The sequence below is a fragment of the Podarcis gaigeae genome (genome assembly GCF_964106915.1).
Source record: "Podarcis gaigeae genome assembly, chromosome: 14".
Classification (NCBI taxonomy): Eukaryota; Metazoa; Chordata; class Lepidosauria; order Squamata; family Lacertidae; genus Podarcis; species Podarcis gaigeae.
The window spans coordinates 23256917-23274625 of record NC_139690.1 but is presented as its reverse complement, the minus strand read 5'-3'; the positions used below and the strand labels follow the sequence as shown (position 1 = coordinate 23274625).

General features: G+C 43.6%; 1 long non-coding RNA gene across 1 annotated transcript in view; it reads right to left on the bottom strand.

The window, feature by feature from the left end:
- Nucleotides 1–8320: 8320 nt before the first annotated feature.
- Nucleotides 8321–17709, bottom strand: part of LOC310831958 — a 61041-nt gene continuing 51652 nt past the window's right edge. The window contains exon 4 of the long non-coding RNA XR_014558058.1: nucleotides 8321–8818. This is a non-coding gene — a long non-coding RNA (uncharacterized lncRNA). The remainder of the gene's footprint in view (nucleotides 8819–17709) is intronic.

Below are 17709 nucleotides of genomic sequence, written 5' to 3'. Positions count from 1 at the left end.
TTAGGCTGGGAAAGGTTCCCCATCCCTGATATAAAGTACCAGAGAAACCAGCAGATGTCCAGCCTCTTCTGGGTCCATGCTTCCTCCCCCTGTAAACTCCTGCAGGATAGACCTAGGAGCTTTGCCCAGTAGCCAGTTGCTACCTGCCTTTCCGAACTGTAAAGATGTGAACTGAAAGCCAGGACTTTGGATTACTTTGGCAACAACCTTTCACAAATGATCTTCAAAATGTTGTGAAAACCAAGACAAGGCCCATATGTGGTGACTGCCAAGTAAATAGACATGAGCAGATGTGGACTCATTGTTCTATTTATACAAGATTTGTCTGAGATTACTGGCATTCAGCCACTTTGATGGCTTTAAAGAAGGATTCGACAAATCCATGGAAGATAAAGCTACTAGCCAAAATGGCTAAGTTCTATTCCACTGGCAGCGGTGGCTTGCCTCTGAATACCAGATGATGGGCTTCCCATTGAGGCATGTGGTTGGCCACCATGCAAACAAAATGCAGAACTACATCAGACTTTGACCTGATCAAGCAAGGCTATTCTTACATTTTTATGAGTGTCAACTTTTCAGCTCACTATTGTGGTCTGCTCAACGTAGCTTGCCTCAAATCATCTTGTACATGACCGGTAATATTGGTAAGCTATGCAATGGCTTCCATTGCCATAGTGCTAAGAGCTAGATCTGTGCAGCAGCTATGGCCAAATCCCAGATTCCGAACTGAATTGGATAGATTCTGGTCAAGCTGGGATCTGGGACTCTTAAAAGGGGGGTGGTTGGGCAGTGAGAAGAATGGGGGGGGAGACACAGCTCAGACTACCTGCGTGTGTCATTACTTGCCCTCTCAGTCACCCCAATTAAAGACTATGCAAGGGCCCTGATTCATCTGGGTTGTGTTGTTTCAGATTGTCCCTGGTCAGATTAGGGCCCCACATTGGATGGGTGGGGGAGTGCAAAAATAAGTCCCTATAAATCTGTCTCCCACACAAAGCCACAGCCTTTGACTTCTTTACACTTGACAACTTTACTCATGAGGATTGTCAGCTGAATGTGCAAATTGTGGGACATTCTAAAACTCCTTCATCTTTTTCATCAGATCTGTGATAATGTGATACTGCATTCACACGTGTGTAAATGGAGGGTGATGATAAAAATATTACTGTTTTCCCCCCAAAAAAGTTCCTCCAAACCAACCAGTTCATGATTTTATGGGTGTCTAAGGATGGCATTGCCCCTTGAGCTAACCGTCATCAACTATCAAATCCATATGAGTGAATTCAACTCTAAATTAACTAGTGACCAGCTTTCATTTTAATGGATTTTCCTCCTTCTTTTAGTTGTGGTTGGAGAAAAGCAATGGGTGGGGGACCAACAACCCTGGGTCTAAACTAGACTAAATGCCTCCGTGAAACAAAGTATCGGTTAAGCTTTTCAGCAAAGCACTGAAACGTTCAAAGAGCAAAATTCTTTTGACATCCGTGCAATCCCATTGACTTCAATGAAGCAAGAAACAAACATACACACAGAGAAGAGATTTCAGTCTGTGTTGTTGTCGACGTTCTTTATTTGGTGAATAATGTGCAGAAGCCAATTTTTTAAAATATATACTTTTTTTAGTGTTGTTGTGCTTCATGGATTTAAGAAAACACCGAGTTCCGTGTTCTCTTTAAAGTGTTCTGGCAATGCATAGTGGGGCTTAAATGGGATCAGGCTTTCTCGTGATGGCGCACAGTAGGTTGGCTAATAGTTTAGTTCCACTCCACAATTTCAAAGGCCTCTGTCAACTCTTTTTTTCCAAGAGAAACTTCCTCGCTTTATTTTTAGAAAACATTGATCAAAGTGCTTTTGAAGACAATATTTCTCAATTCATCAAGAGGAAGAAAGAGTCAAAGAGAAAATAAAATGTGGACCGTTAGCAACAGGAACTTAAATAAGACATCACGAAAGGGTTGCCTGGTTGGATCAGTTGGAGGTCTTAATGGGCCAGTGTTGGGCTGGAAGGCAGCTGTGCCTGGTGTCCATTGGGACTGGCAAGGTGGAAGACAAGAAGCCCAAGGTGGTGTCAAGGCCAATGACAGGCAGAGCCAACTGAGACTATCTTTGTCCCCATCCTTCTTCCTGCTGAGTTCTACAAGGAAGACAACATTGAGACTAAGGGGGAAAAGAAAATTGACACTTAGCATCACACTCTGTACTGGTTGTAAATAAGAAGGGAAGAAGATTGGGGTTGGTTGAGGTTTAGAGGGCAGTTTCCCTAATAGTGCTCCCCAAATGGGGGGGGCAGGACATTCTAAGGGGGCCACAGGAGGAAAATGCATTAATGAGAGGCCACAGCAAGAGTCTGGGGACCACAGAGGGAAGTGATAAGTGAAGGGAAAAAATCCTGATTGACTGGCTATCCACTGGGCCAATCACAAGCGGGTAAGGGGGCAGCCCACCAGGGCCTAGCGCTCCTTTTTGCCATGTGCATTTTGTTGGAGCAGTCCTGGTTTGTTTCTGGTGGGAGAGGGTGGTCGTTGAGGCTCCCATTTTGACCAGTAAAGCCTGTGATCCAGAACCCACAGGTCAAGTAAGTGCAGTGGTGAGGTGGCAATGGGGAGGGCTGGGCGAGCTACAGCTGCTTGTTGCTGCCACCAGTGCGGGGCCCATTGGCAACCTCGGCCTGACTCTGCAAGGTGCAGGGTGCGATCCACCCCAGCCTTTGGATGTTGCTGGGCCTGTCAGCAGTGATGGCCCAGCTATTTTGTTTCTTTGCTAGCTACTATAGCTGGTAAAGGGCCAATCTGCTCCCTGGAAATGTACATAATCCTGTTGAAATATACTACAATGATTCATTAATTTCCTGTATCCAAATCCATCACAACTGGAAAGGGATGCAAAATTTGGATTTGTTGCTTTTTTCCTAGCAGAACACTCCCTGCTTCATGTATAGCCTTCTCTCCTTTCACCGCCACTCTTCTCATTCAACGCCTCTTCTATCTTCCCTGTCCACCCAACTTCTTTGCCTCATGCTTATCAAAAGAAATTTCTCTAAAGAGTCCATTTGCTATCTTACTTCCGAATCATGCCATTGTCAGCATTAAACCAGCAAAGCTCAATAGGTTACAATATAATCCATTTATAGTGGGGCATTATCATGCAAATAATTCAAGGTGTCTAACAATCAACTAAAAGGGGGATGGATGGATAACACCCCCCCATTGGAACCACATAGAAAAGAAACCTTGAAATTTACTTTTCAAATCAGTAATGCAGCTTTTCTGCTCTTTTGAGACACAGAGATGGTTGTGGGTTGAGGATCCACAGAAGTAACACACTCTAGCAATGCTATGGTGGCTGAACAGGGATGCGGGGAAGAATTGGATTCCATTTACACTGAAAGGTGAAAATTCATATTTTCCCAAAACAATACACAAACTGAAAAACAGTTATCCTCCGAAATGCACAGTCTTCTAGATTGTGCAATGCAGTTCTCTAGCCATGTTATGCGTACAAAAATCCATCTAGAGAAATGTGTGTGTAAAATGCATATATTAGTGAAAATGGCCTGCAAAAATGAAACATATTAAGTCAAAATTGCTGTGCAAAAATGTATGTATTATGAAACTTTGCATGAAAATATGTATACCTTATGAGAAACTTATACCAATTTATTTTTAAAAAAAAAAACATAAAGTGATGTGGAAGTGTGGACAAATAAGTGTGGAAGACTAGAAAAAATGAGAAACTGAAGACACATTCACACCATACATTTAAAGCACTATAGCACCACTTTAAACAGCAAAGGCTTGCCCCAGAGAATCCTGGGAACTATGGTCTGTTAAAGGTGCTAGGAGTTGTTAGGCGATCCCTATTCCCCTCACAGAGACACAATTCCATTAGTTCCCCTTAAATATGGATTGATTGTTAAGCCACTCTGAGAACTGTTGCTCTGTGAGAGGACTAGGGGTCACCTAACAACTTTCAGCACTCTTAGCAAACTACAGTTCCCAGAATGTGGACTCAGTCATATGCGCTTTTAATTGCAGTCTGATCCAGTGCTATGACAGAAACTAAAATTGACATCTTCACCCAACCTTAAGCCCAAGCATCTTTTAAAGCAAGGAGCTCCTGAGGCAAAGGACAAGATGGTGACCTCCTAATTTCAGATGAAGAAGCTGACTGGACTGGCAGCTGAATCTTACTTCAGTGCAGTTGAGTGCAGCGAGGCAGTTTAGCGAGTATATAACAGGCCTGTGGTGCATATAGCGAGGCAGTTTAGCGAGTTTAGCGAGTATATAACAGGCAGTTTAGCAGTTTAGCGAGTATATAACAGGCCTGTGGTGCATATAGCTTTGGTCTCCAACAGAAAGTGTTTCCTAGGAGGCTCAGGAGGATCAGATGTAATGAACATTGCCACCCGAGGCAATTGCTTCACTATGCCTAATGATAGGCCCGGCCCTGTTAGGACACATTCCCAGCCAACCTGATTAGCTGGACTTTTATATATGGAGTAATCAGAATATGCAGTAATAATGGGATATTAAAAGGAACCAAGGAAGCAGTGGGAAGGGAAGTTGATGTTCAATGTATTGTTTAATTGGCTAATGTATAAATGTGGAAAATGTGTAATAGAAAATTTTAATAAAAAATGATTAGCCAGACTTTTAGTACTCAAGCTTAAACCAGAAAAAGAAAGTGGGGATGTTTTGACCTTTTTTAGATTGGATGAAATTTGATTGTGTTTTGATGGGGGTGGCTGGCTCGACTGCTTTTCTTCCACACACATACGCATACACAGCATCAAACCTACGAGCTGAAGGAAAGCACATCTATAAACAAGAAAAGCTAATTTTACAAGCTAGATGGGTCCGTGTGTATCTCACCTGCCTCCCCCACCCGCCTCTGAATCCCGTCTTCCTTGCTGAGCTGCAACTTGGAGAGAGTTTTTTTTACGGCGGAGTTGTAAAAACCTGGAAAACAGGAGAGTTTATGGTGGAACCACTAGCAGACCTTTAACTATAGCAGTATTCATGGTTACCACTACAAGGAAGGTATTATGTTGGGAGGGTAGTAAAGTTAAACCTGCCCTCGGGGCATTCTGAAATGTTAACGGCTCGTGCATACACTTAGGTTTTCAGAGCACAGGTGTGTGTCGTGGAAGAGGAGGGTGCCCAGAACAAAGCCGCCACCAGATTATTTTTTGTTGTGTTTTTAATGTTTTGCTCTGCGCTGGTGGAAACATTTCTCTACTTGTGAACAACTACATTTGATTAAAAGCTGTCAGATTTATCTACTTAGGAAGAGGGAAGAAATATGTGCTTCCCCCTAGAAAGGAAATCAATGTGTCTCTTTGATAGATGCCGACTTGGAAAGCAGGGTGAGTGTCCCTTTAAATGGCCAAGGAAGCGAGCTGGCCAGACACTACCATTAGCCAGGGACATAATTGTAGTGGAGGAAAGCTGGTCTTTATATCGCATAATCCATGTTTACAGAATTGCTTTCTGAGGGCAAGGCAATGAGACTATTCCAAAGGAAGGAATTGGTGATGGGAGGAGGCAGGATAGAGGGACCAATCGGGGAGGTGCATGTGCAGAATGAACCTTCTGAGGAAAACTTCCAATTGGCTGATCCAGGTTCCATTAGGGCCTTCCCATAGGGGATGGATTGTTCAGCAGCCTGTAATTTACTGATCTAACCAGTAAAACTAGAGTTCTTGTATGTAGCCAGCATCAATGTACCGGCAGCCAGTAAACTCTGCCTTGCTCCATTATTCCATTGATCAGTTTTTAGCAGGAGAGGTTATCAAATCCACAGGCTGCCTTGCATCTCCCATACCCACCCAGCTTCCTCTGTACCAGTATTCCCATGTATGGTGTACTGATCATTTGCACCTTGACCCAATCTAGAAAAGAAATACAAAATCTTTTGAAATAAAGAATGCTGTAATAATGTCAGGGCCTTATTTAATTCGATGGTTTTTGTCTTCTAGGGCACAGTGCTACAACACCCCCTCCCCACCTCCAAAACCCTCTGTTCCATCATGAGGACTTGAAACTTCCTTGAGGAGTGCTATCACTACAAATTTGAACATGGCTGTACCAGTTAATTTAAATGACATGACAGAAAGGCTCAGCAACCTTCCAGAAAGTGAAAAAGTTATCAAGTATCTCCATTTCTATTAATAGCCTGCCCATCTCTTTATGCAGAATGCAGCAGCTAGACTGGTGGCCGCCGAGACCACATAACACTGGTCCTGCAAGGCCTACATTGACTCCCAGTACATTTCTGAGCACAATTCAAAGTGTGGGTGCTGACCTTTAAAGCCCTAAATGGCATCTTCACCCCCATCTTTCAGCCTGGACACTGAGGTCCAGCTCCGAGGGTCTTCTGGCAGTTCCCTCCCTGCAAGAAAGAAGTAAGGTTACAGGGAAGCAGGCAGAGGGCCTTCTCGGTAGTGGCACCAGGAATGCCCTCCCATCAGATGTCAAGGAAATAAACAACTATCTGACTTTTAGAAGACATCTGAAGGCAGCCCTGTTTAGGGAAGTTTTTAATGTTTGATGTTTTATCGTATTTTTAATATTCTGTTGGGAGCCACCCAGAGTGGCTGGGGAAACCCAGCCAGATGGGCGGGAAATAAATAAATTATTATTATTATTATTATTATTATTATTATTATTATTATTATTCAGTGACAGATAGAAATCAAGCACAGCTGTCCTACTGCATTTATGCCCTCATTGCCCATTGCCCCTGATGCCACACATATTACATACTGAAATACTTTTCTTCTTATTTCGCTTGTGCACCATCACAGATAGTGTCGGCTTTTTGATTAGAAGAAGGTACAAGCAATCTTATTTATGAGAATTAATCTCTCCGACATCATAAAAGCCACGAATACACTATATGTATTATAATGAAATTGGGCTTTAAAAAAGAAAAAAGAAAAGAAACTTTCTAGCCCTAGCTCAGGAAGTCAACATTGTGTTAACATTTCTTGCAATACATAAATGGTGCCAAAACCTATTACAGTTGTAGTAAATTTTGATTACTGGAGTTGTTTGTGACTTTATGTCTAGAAGATAAAGATAATATTGAGAATCGCCTCCTTCTTTTTCATATATAAATTACTTCCATAAAATACTATGTTTTGAAAACAGAGAGAGAGAGATGGTTTTATTGCTAGGCTGGAGTAGACTTGACAGTAAAGTTACAATCCTTAGAGTAAGCCAGCTGAACACAGACAGGTTTACTTCTGAGTAAACATGCACAGAATTGCATTTTAATGCTACAGTCCTAAGCACACTTAATGTGAGTAAGCCCTACTAAACCAACAATTCCGAGTAAATCTAGTTTCTCTGTCCTTTCCCCCTTCAGATCATCTAGCTCAGCCTTCACCAACCAGGTGTCTTCCATAAGTTTTTGATTCCATCAGTGCCAACCAGCATGGTGGGAGTTGTAGTCCAAAGCATCTAGAGGGCACTAGGATAGGGAACGCTCATCTAGTACGATTTGCCGCATGCTTTTCACATTTCTCCAACTCTGCTCAAAGCCATTAGCTGGTGGGTGCGGGGTGGGTGGCATGAAAAGGGGCAGAGACAGAGAAATAAGGGTCACTGTGACCAGGATCCATGCATAATAATGAAGTGATCACAATCCTGAGCAGGCTTTTTAAAAGGACTAACCAAATTCAGAAAAGATAAGCTCTCCCAATGGCTCTTCGCTAATCTGAAGCTACATGAGCCTATACTACCAAGGAACACGTTAGGCACAAACATCCAGTGGTCAGCGTGTGGCTCTTCGCATTTGTCAAACATTCTACTATTATGGGAGCCCAGATCTCTGGAGCCATGTGGTAAAAGGTAAAGGTACCCCTGACCATTAAGTCCAGTCACAGACGACTCTGGGGTTGCACGCTCATCTCGCTCTATACGCTGAGGGAGCCAGTGTTTGTCCGCAGACAGCTTCCGGGTCATGTGGCCAGCATGACTAAGCTACTTCTGGCGAACCAGAGCAGTACACGGAAATGCTGTTTACCTTCCCGCTGGAGCTGTACCTATTTATCTACTTGCACTTTGACGTGCTTTCGAACTGCTAGGTTGGCAGGAGCCAGGACTGAGCAATGGGAGCTCACCCCATTGTGGGGATTCGAAGCACCAACCTTCCGATTGGCAAGCCCTAGGCTTAGTTTAGCCACCCATGCGGAAAAGGTTAAATAAAGAATAAAATAAAGAATGAATGAATGAATGGATGGATGAATACATCATAATAAAGAATAAGAGCCATTTTTGCACACGGTGTAAATAACAAATAAATAAGGCCTCTGCTCTTACCAATAGATTACCTCTGAGGGAATGCAGCTCTCAACAGAAATTTCCCCCTCCCTTGCCCTTGATTTAAGTCAGGATCATGGAGCCTGGCGTGGAAACTTTCTGCATGTGAAAAGTATGTTCTGTCTTTGGGATATGGCCCCTTCCTAATTTTGGCACCCTGACAGAGCTACCAAGATCACCTATATATGTTTGAGCCATTGTGGTTACTTTAGGAATTGCTCCTCTGTGCAATGTCAGGAGGTCATTCTAGGCTAGGAGGGTTTAATAAATAACTATGGCGCTGCGCTGCTCTCTGCAAATGTTCAAAATTCTTCCTCCCTGCACCCTCCCTGGAAACTTGTTCACAGTTTCCAAAAACATGGGATTCTTGAAGCTGGCAATGAATGGCAAACTAAGTTGGCCCTCAGAAGTTTCCTGATGCGCTGCAAGAGTCTGCATCCGTCCTCAATTGTTCCAGCTTTTTCGTATATCTGGAAAGCACGACAACAGCATTTCTGCAGGATGGCGGGGTGGGGGAATAAAAGGAAGATTGATAAAGCAAAGCAATTGGAGTTATTTCCTATGCATGAAATTGATTAAATGCTTCACTAAATGGCTTATAAATTTGCCTCTCATATTTCTGTCACCCACTGAAAAAGATTACAGTGAGCCCGTCGATGACCGTGTTGTATACAATACCAAATTACAAAGGGTTGTAAAAACTAATGTTTTGTTTAAAGTTTTGAGCAGGACCATATGCCTTCAGTGACCTTGAGTAAGCTATTCTAATTCAAAACATTTTATCCACAAAAAGTGGATAAAAGGGAGGGGTGAAAAACAGAAGAGTGCAGAATCCATCTGCATAATAAACCCCAAACCCGTGTGGTTTAGTCACCGCATAGAACTTTTCTGAACTTCTACAGAGGAAGGAATGTTGGGCATTTATACATTTATTGCATATCATGGAGACAGAACTTGAGAGCTATGTGGAAGGGCCATAGTTCAGTGGCAGGGCATCTGTTATGCATGAAGGTCTTCACAACTCAGGTAGAGCTGGGAGTGTCCCCATAAAAAGCTTCCTATCTGCCTAAATTTTCTGCAAGGAAGGGCCATCCCTTCCAGCCCATCTTCCAACTCAGTTCAAAGTGAGATTCCCCACCTGGAGCACTGTGTCCAGTTCTGGGCACCACAGTTTAATAAAGGTGGTGGTGGTGATTGACAAGCTGGAACGTGTGCAGAGGAGGGCAACCAAGATGGACAAGGGTCTAGAAACCAAGCCTTATGAGGAGTGGTTGAGGGAATTAGGTATCTTTGATCTAGAGAAGACCTAGAGGTGATACGATAGGCATCTTCTTATATCTGAAGGGCTGTCACAAGGGCTTCTTTCCTGTTACTTAAGAGGATAGGATTATTATTATTATTATTAGTTTATACCCGCCCATCTGTCTGGGTTTCCCCAGGCCAGAACCAATGATAAGAAGGAGACTCTGAGTAAACATTAGGAAGAACTTTTTGGTGGCAAGAGCTGTTCAACAGTGGAATGGACTAACTTGGAAGGTGACAGACACTCCTTCATTGGAGGTTTTTAAACAGAGGTTTAATTGCCATCTGTCAGGGATTCTTTAGCTGTGGTTCCTGCATTGCAAGACGTTTGACTAGATGACCTTGGTGTCTCTTCCCACTCTACAATTCTATTGCTCTACATTAAGGATTGTCTCTTCCTATGTATACTTACCTGGACTAGAGATCATCCTCCAAGGCCCTTATTGGGTGCACCTAGCAAGCAAAATGTGAGGGGTAACTATTGGAGAAAGTCCTTTCAGTGTTGGCTCCCTGGCTGTGAAATATTCTCCCTGTCACCCACTTTGTGGTCTTTTCAGTACCAGGTTGAATACCCGTTGTTTTGTTTATTTCTCAGGGTCTTTTAAACTCTTCATCTTCCAAACATTGTTTAATGCAGGTCTTCGTTTGGCTGAATTAACTCACCATGAGTGCCTAGGCTCCGTATTTGCCTGTTCCTTTAAGGGTGGAGCCTCAAAGTTACTTTATATCAGAGAAGGGGACCCTCAGGCTCTGAGGCCAAATGGGGTCCCTGAAAGCCTTTATGTCTGACCATTGGAACTCCCTACAGCTCCTTTCCATAAGCCACACTCCTCAGCAGGGATGGGGGAGAAAATCAATTCAGTTCACATTTAAAGGAGAAACTACCAAATGCATTGAAACTAAATGCAATACCGAAACAATATCCTGCACTATTCAAAGTTCACTGAATTTTGCGAGGCAGCTCTCCAATCATGTGCATAAGTGGTGGGGGGGAGAGATTGCTTGCAGAAATGTGTCTGTAAGTCAAAAGTGCATACAAAATCTGAAGGTTAGGAAAAATTCTCTCTAAAATGCTGACAAATTTTCATTTTCATGGGGAGAGAGTCTCCCAGAAAATGGCCACCATAGACCCACGGCAACAGGGGCCCATAGAGACTGTTGGAGTGGGAGGCAGGGAGCCCAAAAGTAGGTGGAGCCAGAGCTGATGACAGGCAGAGCCAACTAATTCTAGTTTTGTCCTCATCCTCCTGCCTGCTGAGTTCTACAAGAGACAATACTAAGACAGAGGAGGAACCTGTCTGACAGCACTATCCTCTGTCCTGATTGTAATTAGGAAGGCAGGCAGGTGGGGGCAGGGCTGAGAACAAGCTTAGGTTAGTGGGCAGTGCCCCATTTGCTATACTGGGCCACCCTCCACTGCCAGGAGGGTCTTGTTCCACAAGTTGGGAGTGGTACTGCCTTTTCCCAATCTTGCTTTTAGCTGCTTTTCCTGCATCCAGATCTGTTCTGCAAGCAATCTCTCCCCCCTCCCCCCATTTATGCACATGGTTGGAGATCTGCCTCGCAAAATTCAGTGAACTTTGAATAGTGCAGGATGGCTGTGTGGTAGACCAGGTACATCTATTCTACTGTTCTCCTCTGCATATACTCTCTGTCTGAGAAGGAGGGCAGTGTCCCAGGATGAGGCCAGGTGCTGCTTCTTCAGGGGTCAGTTTCAGACACTTCCACCCACAACAATCTGGCCCTCGGGTATCTAATACAATATCCTTCTAAGTCCCATTTTATATATGCCCTATATGGTGTCAATACAAGAAAATGACTTTTTCCAGTTACCACCCTATGCAGGGTGCAGTGCCAAATCCAACTGATCCCAGTGTTCTTCCCTGGTTTCCCCAGTTGTGGAATGCCCTCCCCAGTGAGGTGTGCCTGTCTCCATCATCATTAACTTTCAGGAGGAATTTGAAAACATTCCTGTTCACACTTGCACTTGGTGACTGTTCTGGCCAGCCCCGTGACCACTGCATGGAATAATGTGGGGTTTTTTTAAATGGAAACTGCTTTTAAGGTAAAGGTAAAGGTACCCCTGTCCATATGGGCCAGTCTTGCCAGACTCTAGGGTTGTGCGCTCATCTCACTCTATAGGCCGGGAGCCAGCGTGACAAGCAGCATGACAAGCTGCATCTGGCGAGCCAGCGCAGCACACGGAACGCCGTTTACCTTCCCGCTGGTAAGCGGTCCCTATTTATCTACTTGCACCCAGAGGTGCTTTCGAACTGCTAGGTTGGCAGGCGCTGGGACCGAACAACGGGAGCGCACCCCGCTGCGGGGATTCGAACCGCCGACCATACAATCAGCAAGTCCTAGGCGCTGAGGTTTTACCCACAGCGCCACCCGTGTCCCTGAAACTGCTTTTAGATGCTTTTAATTGCAATAGTTTTTTGAATGTTTTAAATGTTTTAGAATGTTTTTGCTTTTTTGTTGTTTTTAACTTTTGTTTCTGTTTGCTGCCCTGGGCTCTCTGTGGAGGAAGAGATGGGTATTAAATAAATAAATAAATGAGATCTACACGGGGCAGGAGGTCTTTCAGAGTCCTTTGACATTAAGCAGGCAGCCTCACTAAGTGGTTTTAGATGCAAGCCAACCCAGAACATATAATTCAGTTACCTATTTTGGTTCTAAAAGTTTTACTGATTTTATCTGTGCTTTAATTATAATTGTCTTACTTATATTTGTTTTTTTAATAGTTTTGTGGCTTTTAGCTGTGTCTTATCTGCAGTTTTATTGTGTACACAGCTTAGAGAGCTGTTTGATTAGGGAGTTTATAAATCTTTCTAAATCAGAATAAATAAATAAAGCATAGCCTGTTACATGCACAAACAAAAAAAAATCAGATGCGGTCCAAAGGGGCCCAGATTCTGCATTCAAATAAGCAATGTGTAGATCTAACACAGTACAGAAAATAACCCCCCACTTCAACCAATAACATCCACAAGTCTTAAGAACATGTGCAGCTGAAGGTAACATGATACCCATCACGAATCGCGACTAAATTCTCTCCCCCGCCTCCTTAGAAGAATTCCACATTTGCTGTCCATATTCCAGCAGGCTCTTGGGTTCAGGAACAGAAAGGGGGATTCTCTTCTTCCCTCCCCCGCCCCCAATGACTACTTTTGTTTTCTTTGAGATGGAGCTGTAAGCAGGAGAATTTAAGAGATGCCAGTCATCAGGATGTGACACCGACTCAACGACTTCAAGTGTTTTAACTGACATAATTAATATTTTTAAGGGAGCCACTGACATCATAAGCTCTGTACACAGTCTTTACCTTTTCAACAGGCACAGTTAATGCTCTGTGACAAAGTATATTATTTCTTGCCTGTAATCCATTCATGAAAAGGTCAATCTCTTACCATTATTTTGTCAACGGAGAAGTGTTACCTTTAGGCAACAAGTTAATTTTCAAATTAAAGAAGAAGGAGTTCTTAAACTGTTGGATTTAAAAAAAAAAAAAGCAACCACCCACAACCCTGCTTGTTATTTAATGAACAGTCCTAGGTCGGTGCAGGATTTATGTTTAAGGAAAGCATGTGTTAGGAATATGCAAGAGAAATACACTTTTAAATGCTCAGATGATTTTTAAAAATCTATGGGTGTGGGGAGAAAGCCTTTGAATAAGTCTCTTAGCTCTAAAGCAAACAGCCTTTATTTAAAATTCCTACTGAGCATCCCCCCATCCCACCTCCCACCTCCCACCCCGGGTTCTTTGATTATTCAGACCTTGGCCACACTGATATTATTACTAGTTTTAGTTGTTTTACTTTTATTTATATCAAAGGTGAGGAACATTTTTCAGCCTAGGGGCCACATTCCCTTGCTGACAATCTTTCAGGAGCCACATGCCAGTGGTGTGCAGAATAAAAGGCAAAAATGGGTGGGGCAGAGGAAAAGTGACAATTGTGACTCTTAGCTTTGTATAGTAGGATACACACACACATATTCCCACCTTCATCCAGGTAGAACTGGGATATGTCTGGGGAGGACCCCAAGAGAGAAACAGAGAGACCTGGAGGGCCATATTTGACCCCCTGGGGCTGAGGTTTACCAACTCTGGTTTATACAACTAACACAGCCCTAACCTAACAATGACTCCCTTAAACCAGTAACCTCTATAAGTCTGTAGAACATGTGCAGCAGGAAGTAACATGACACCCAATGTCATGAGTCAACATGCATTGGTTTTGTTCATTTTCAATCAACAGGGGTGTCAGAAACAAAATCCCCTTAGGTTCTCCTTGGCAGAGAGTGAGATCATAGACTTACCTTATAGCCTGGTAATTTCTGGGGGAGTCGCCGTCTCCCCAAGAGCGTTTGCCAACAGTGCATATATGATGGCCGCACCTCATTACAAATCTCTGTGTACAGCCATAAGGGCTATAAGAGTGACCAGGAGGGAGGGAGGCACTAAATTCTGCAGCATCAATCTTCGTGCAGTGATAGAACACAGGAAACAATATTTCAGAATCTACAAACCACGTCTCATGATACGGACATATGTCTGCGTAGCCAATACTGAGCTAAATGGAGCAATGGTCTTGACTTGGTAGAAGGTAACTTCCTAAATTACTAGGTTTATTTTATTTGTTCAAATATTTATCAACTGCATTTTCATAGGAAATACAAGAAGGCAGTGTATTAAAAAAATTCCACAAAACTGCAATAATATCAGTAAGAACTGGTTGGTAAAGAAAAGAAGAAAAACTGGATGGTAAAGAAAAGAAGAAAAACTGGTTGGTAAAGAAAAGATCATGGGTCAAAGGCCAGTCTGAAAAAATACAGATTTTTAAAGAAAGCAGGGATGACTCCTGCTAACTTTCTATTGACAAGGAGTTCCAAAGGCACACTAAAGGATCAGCTCTTGGTAAAGGTCAACTAACCCTCAGGGACATGGGGGACCGCCCAAAGTGCCCCTTCAGAGAGTCTCAGCAATTGAGGTGGAGCATAAAGAATCAGGTGGTCCTTAAGCTAATTTGGTCCCAAGTTGTTCAGGGCTCTGTGAATTAACACAGCAACCTTGAGCCTGTCCTGGTCCCTAATCCCCAAGAGTTGCAGCTATATTCAGACTTGGACACCACAAGTTACACAGTGCTGGATCAACACCCAACACTTCCGGGCAATGCCATGTCCATCATTTCCCCTTGCTGCCACTGTGACCTATAGGGTTAGACATTCATCTAGGTGCTTGAAGAGTTAAGCCCTCCTCTTGTGGTGAGCTGGACCGCCCCAGATCCCACGTTCAAAGTGCCCCAGAAGCCTTGCGCCATCTTCATCCAATAACTTGTCTTGTAATTGCTTTACTGATTGCTCATGTCATCGTGTTTTAGTATATATAGCTCACCCCTCCTCACCCTCCCCTTGCGCTCTCACACAGCCGCCAACAAGCCAGGGGAGCCATTCTTTATTCATTGTAACTCCCCAACTGCCCTGTGTCAGGTTGCGCTCCAGGCCCCTCTGATAAACATCAGCAGATGATTGGACACACACATTCTTAACATGGCTGACCCATGGCATCTTAGGAGGCAACAGGGAACCTGTCATTATGTGTACAATGCTCTTCTTTCTTTCTAGCCTTATCTTTCCGCAGATGAGGCCGAGATTCTTATTAACTCATTAATGACTGAAGATGTCAGTAAAGACAGCGGTGGCAGAGAAGGCAAAGAGGGCTTGCCTTCCTTGCTTATTTTAAGTCGGGTTGTAATTAGCAAAGTGTTAACTTCTCTCAAATTGGACAGCTGAAATCATTTGAATTTATTTTTTTTTAAGAGCAGCTTGCAAGGAGCCAGTGTGGAGCAAACAGGGATATAATTTGCCTGCTCCATCCTGTTTGTTAAAGAAAAGGGGAAAACAAAATATGCCAGGGGAGATTGCAACCTTTTTTAGGGGGTGAGGAAAGAGAGAACACTAGCATATCAAGCTGTGCATAGCTAACTGGCAAGTTTTACCAGAAGGATATTGAGACTAAATTCTTTCTTTATCTTACTGTCCCAGGAATCTAAAATCTAACATTCTATAGCAAATTGTTTGCTCTAAACCTCTTCCGTTTGCTTCCAAGCCTGAAGTTGGAATGTCCCATGGACAGTTTCTTGTTTACTTCCTCTCTCTTCTTCTTCTTATTTATGTGTTTAGTTTTCTTTTCTCTGATCAACACCTTGGAGTTGCCAATGGAGCAACCCTGGAGAAAAGTAGTAGGAAAGCAGCTCCCATCTTAAAGCTGCCATTTCATAAATTATTACTACTTGCCATAGATCCTATTAGGCTGCAATCCTAACCACTGGCCAGCACTGGCAGGGCTTTGATGGCAAATGCCATAATTTCACTGTGCACTATATCAAGAAGTCCTTTTTGTCAGGCCTGAATTTCCCACCATCCAACTTCACTGCTGGATTCTAGTGCTCTCCCCTCAGTGTTCTATCATTCTTCAGAATGACGCTGGGCACCAGTCCTCAGTGGCTGACTCACCTCCTTTCACTCTGATTGGCTCCAATCAGCACAAAGGGTGAGAAGACTTATTCTCAGTCGCTAAAAGCCTCTCCTTTCATGCTGATTGGGCAGCCCTAGCATGCTTGAGACAAGGACCCTGCTGCAGAAATAGTAATGGGTCTTTGACCCACCCTGCCACAACTCCAGACAAGCACACCTCTCTTCCTGACCCAGAGACCACCTGTTCCATGAGTTCTACCATTGTGGAAGCATCTTGCTGACCTTGTATGTATTTTTATATAAGCATTCACTGTTTAAGGAGAACTAGGAGCCCATAATCAAGTCAACGGTACAAGAGCAGAGGGAGAATTCTGATGTCAACGTGAAGAAAGGTACAGAAGCTACTGGAAGATACAGTAAAGAAGCCCATGACAAGTCATGATAAATGGGTCGTTATAAAATTCATGTTTAGGCCGCACCGGTCTGGGGATAATGCCATTCGTCATGGCAACACAAGGGCACTAATGAGCCCTCATTGCATATTCATGGCTGTGGAGTCTGTGTGTGTGTGTGTGACTCTCTGTTCCCCCCTCCCCATCCTAAACCAATGCCTAGTAAATATCCTCTACCTCTAAGCTGAAACTCGGCGTTGACTCTCTCTTATTTGTGATGTTGCAGCAATTATACTGTAAAAGTGCTGCCCAAGATTGATTGCTTGGATCTGTGGTTCAATTGTAAATTAGAAATACACATCCTCCCTGGGGATCCACAGCCCCCTATTTGTGATTAAGAAAAAAGCCCCATAATAGACTAATAGCCAAAGTTCCCTCTCTTTTACTTTCAGGCAATTAGCTTGATGAAATGGCCTCTTTCTGTGCGCGCTAGAAGTGTAAACCGATATCATAATGAAGTATATGATGTTTATTCTATTATTTTCACCTTCTTGTGTATGGGGAACAAGGCGATGTGGGGGGGGACAGGGAGAGAGAATGCATAAGTAATGGGCTGCTTTGTGTGGTGACTTTACTAAGAGTAAAGCAAAGATCTTCCTGAAAGAGGCAGGGAGCCTTGCTGTGGGTCTTTAAATTAAGCCAGTGAGGGTGTAGGTTTCCACTCAGAGACCCTATGCTCTGCTCCAGGAATCCTGTTCTTTTATTTTTGGAGGAAAGGGTTGAAGGGGGACCTGGAAGTTGAAAACACATCCTTCAAAGAACTTTGCATTAGCTAAACTGGCAGTTCTTCCCGCATGAGATGGACCTCCAAGAGAAAACCCTAGAGGGGGGAGAAGGGATCCAGATTTGAGAGGGCCCGGGACAATGCATCATCTGGCAGCGCTCATCATAACAATGTCAAAAGAGTCTGCTGGATCAGGCTAGTAGCTCATCTAGTCCAACATCCTGTTCTCACAGTGGCCAACCAGATGTCTTTAGGAAATCCACAAGCAGGAACTGAGCATGAGAGCACAGCCGCCATCCCTCCTGTAGTTTCCAGAAACTCGGCTGAGGTTGTCAGTGGGTCTGGTTTGGCTTACCTGGCTCAAAGCAGTGCTGAGTGGCCAGCAATAGGCACACAGGTTCAGGAAATTATAAGGGTGGCTAAATCTGGC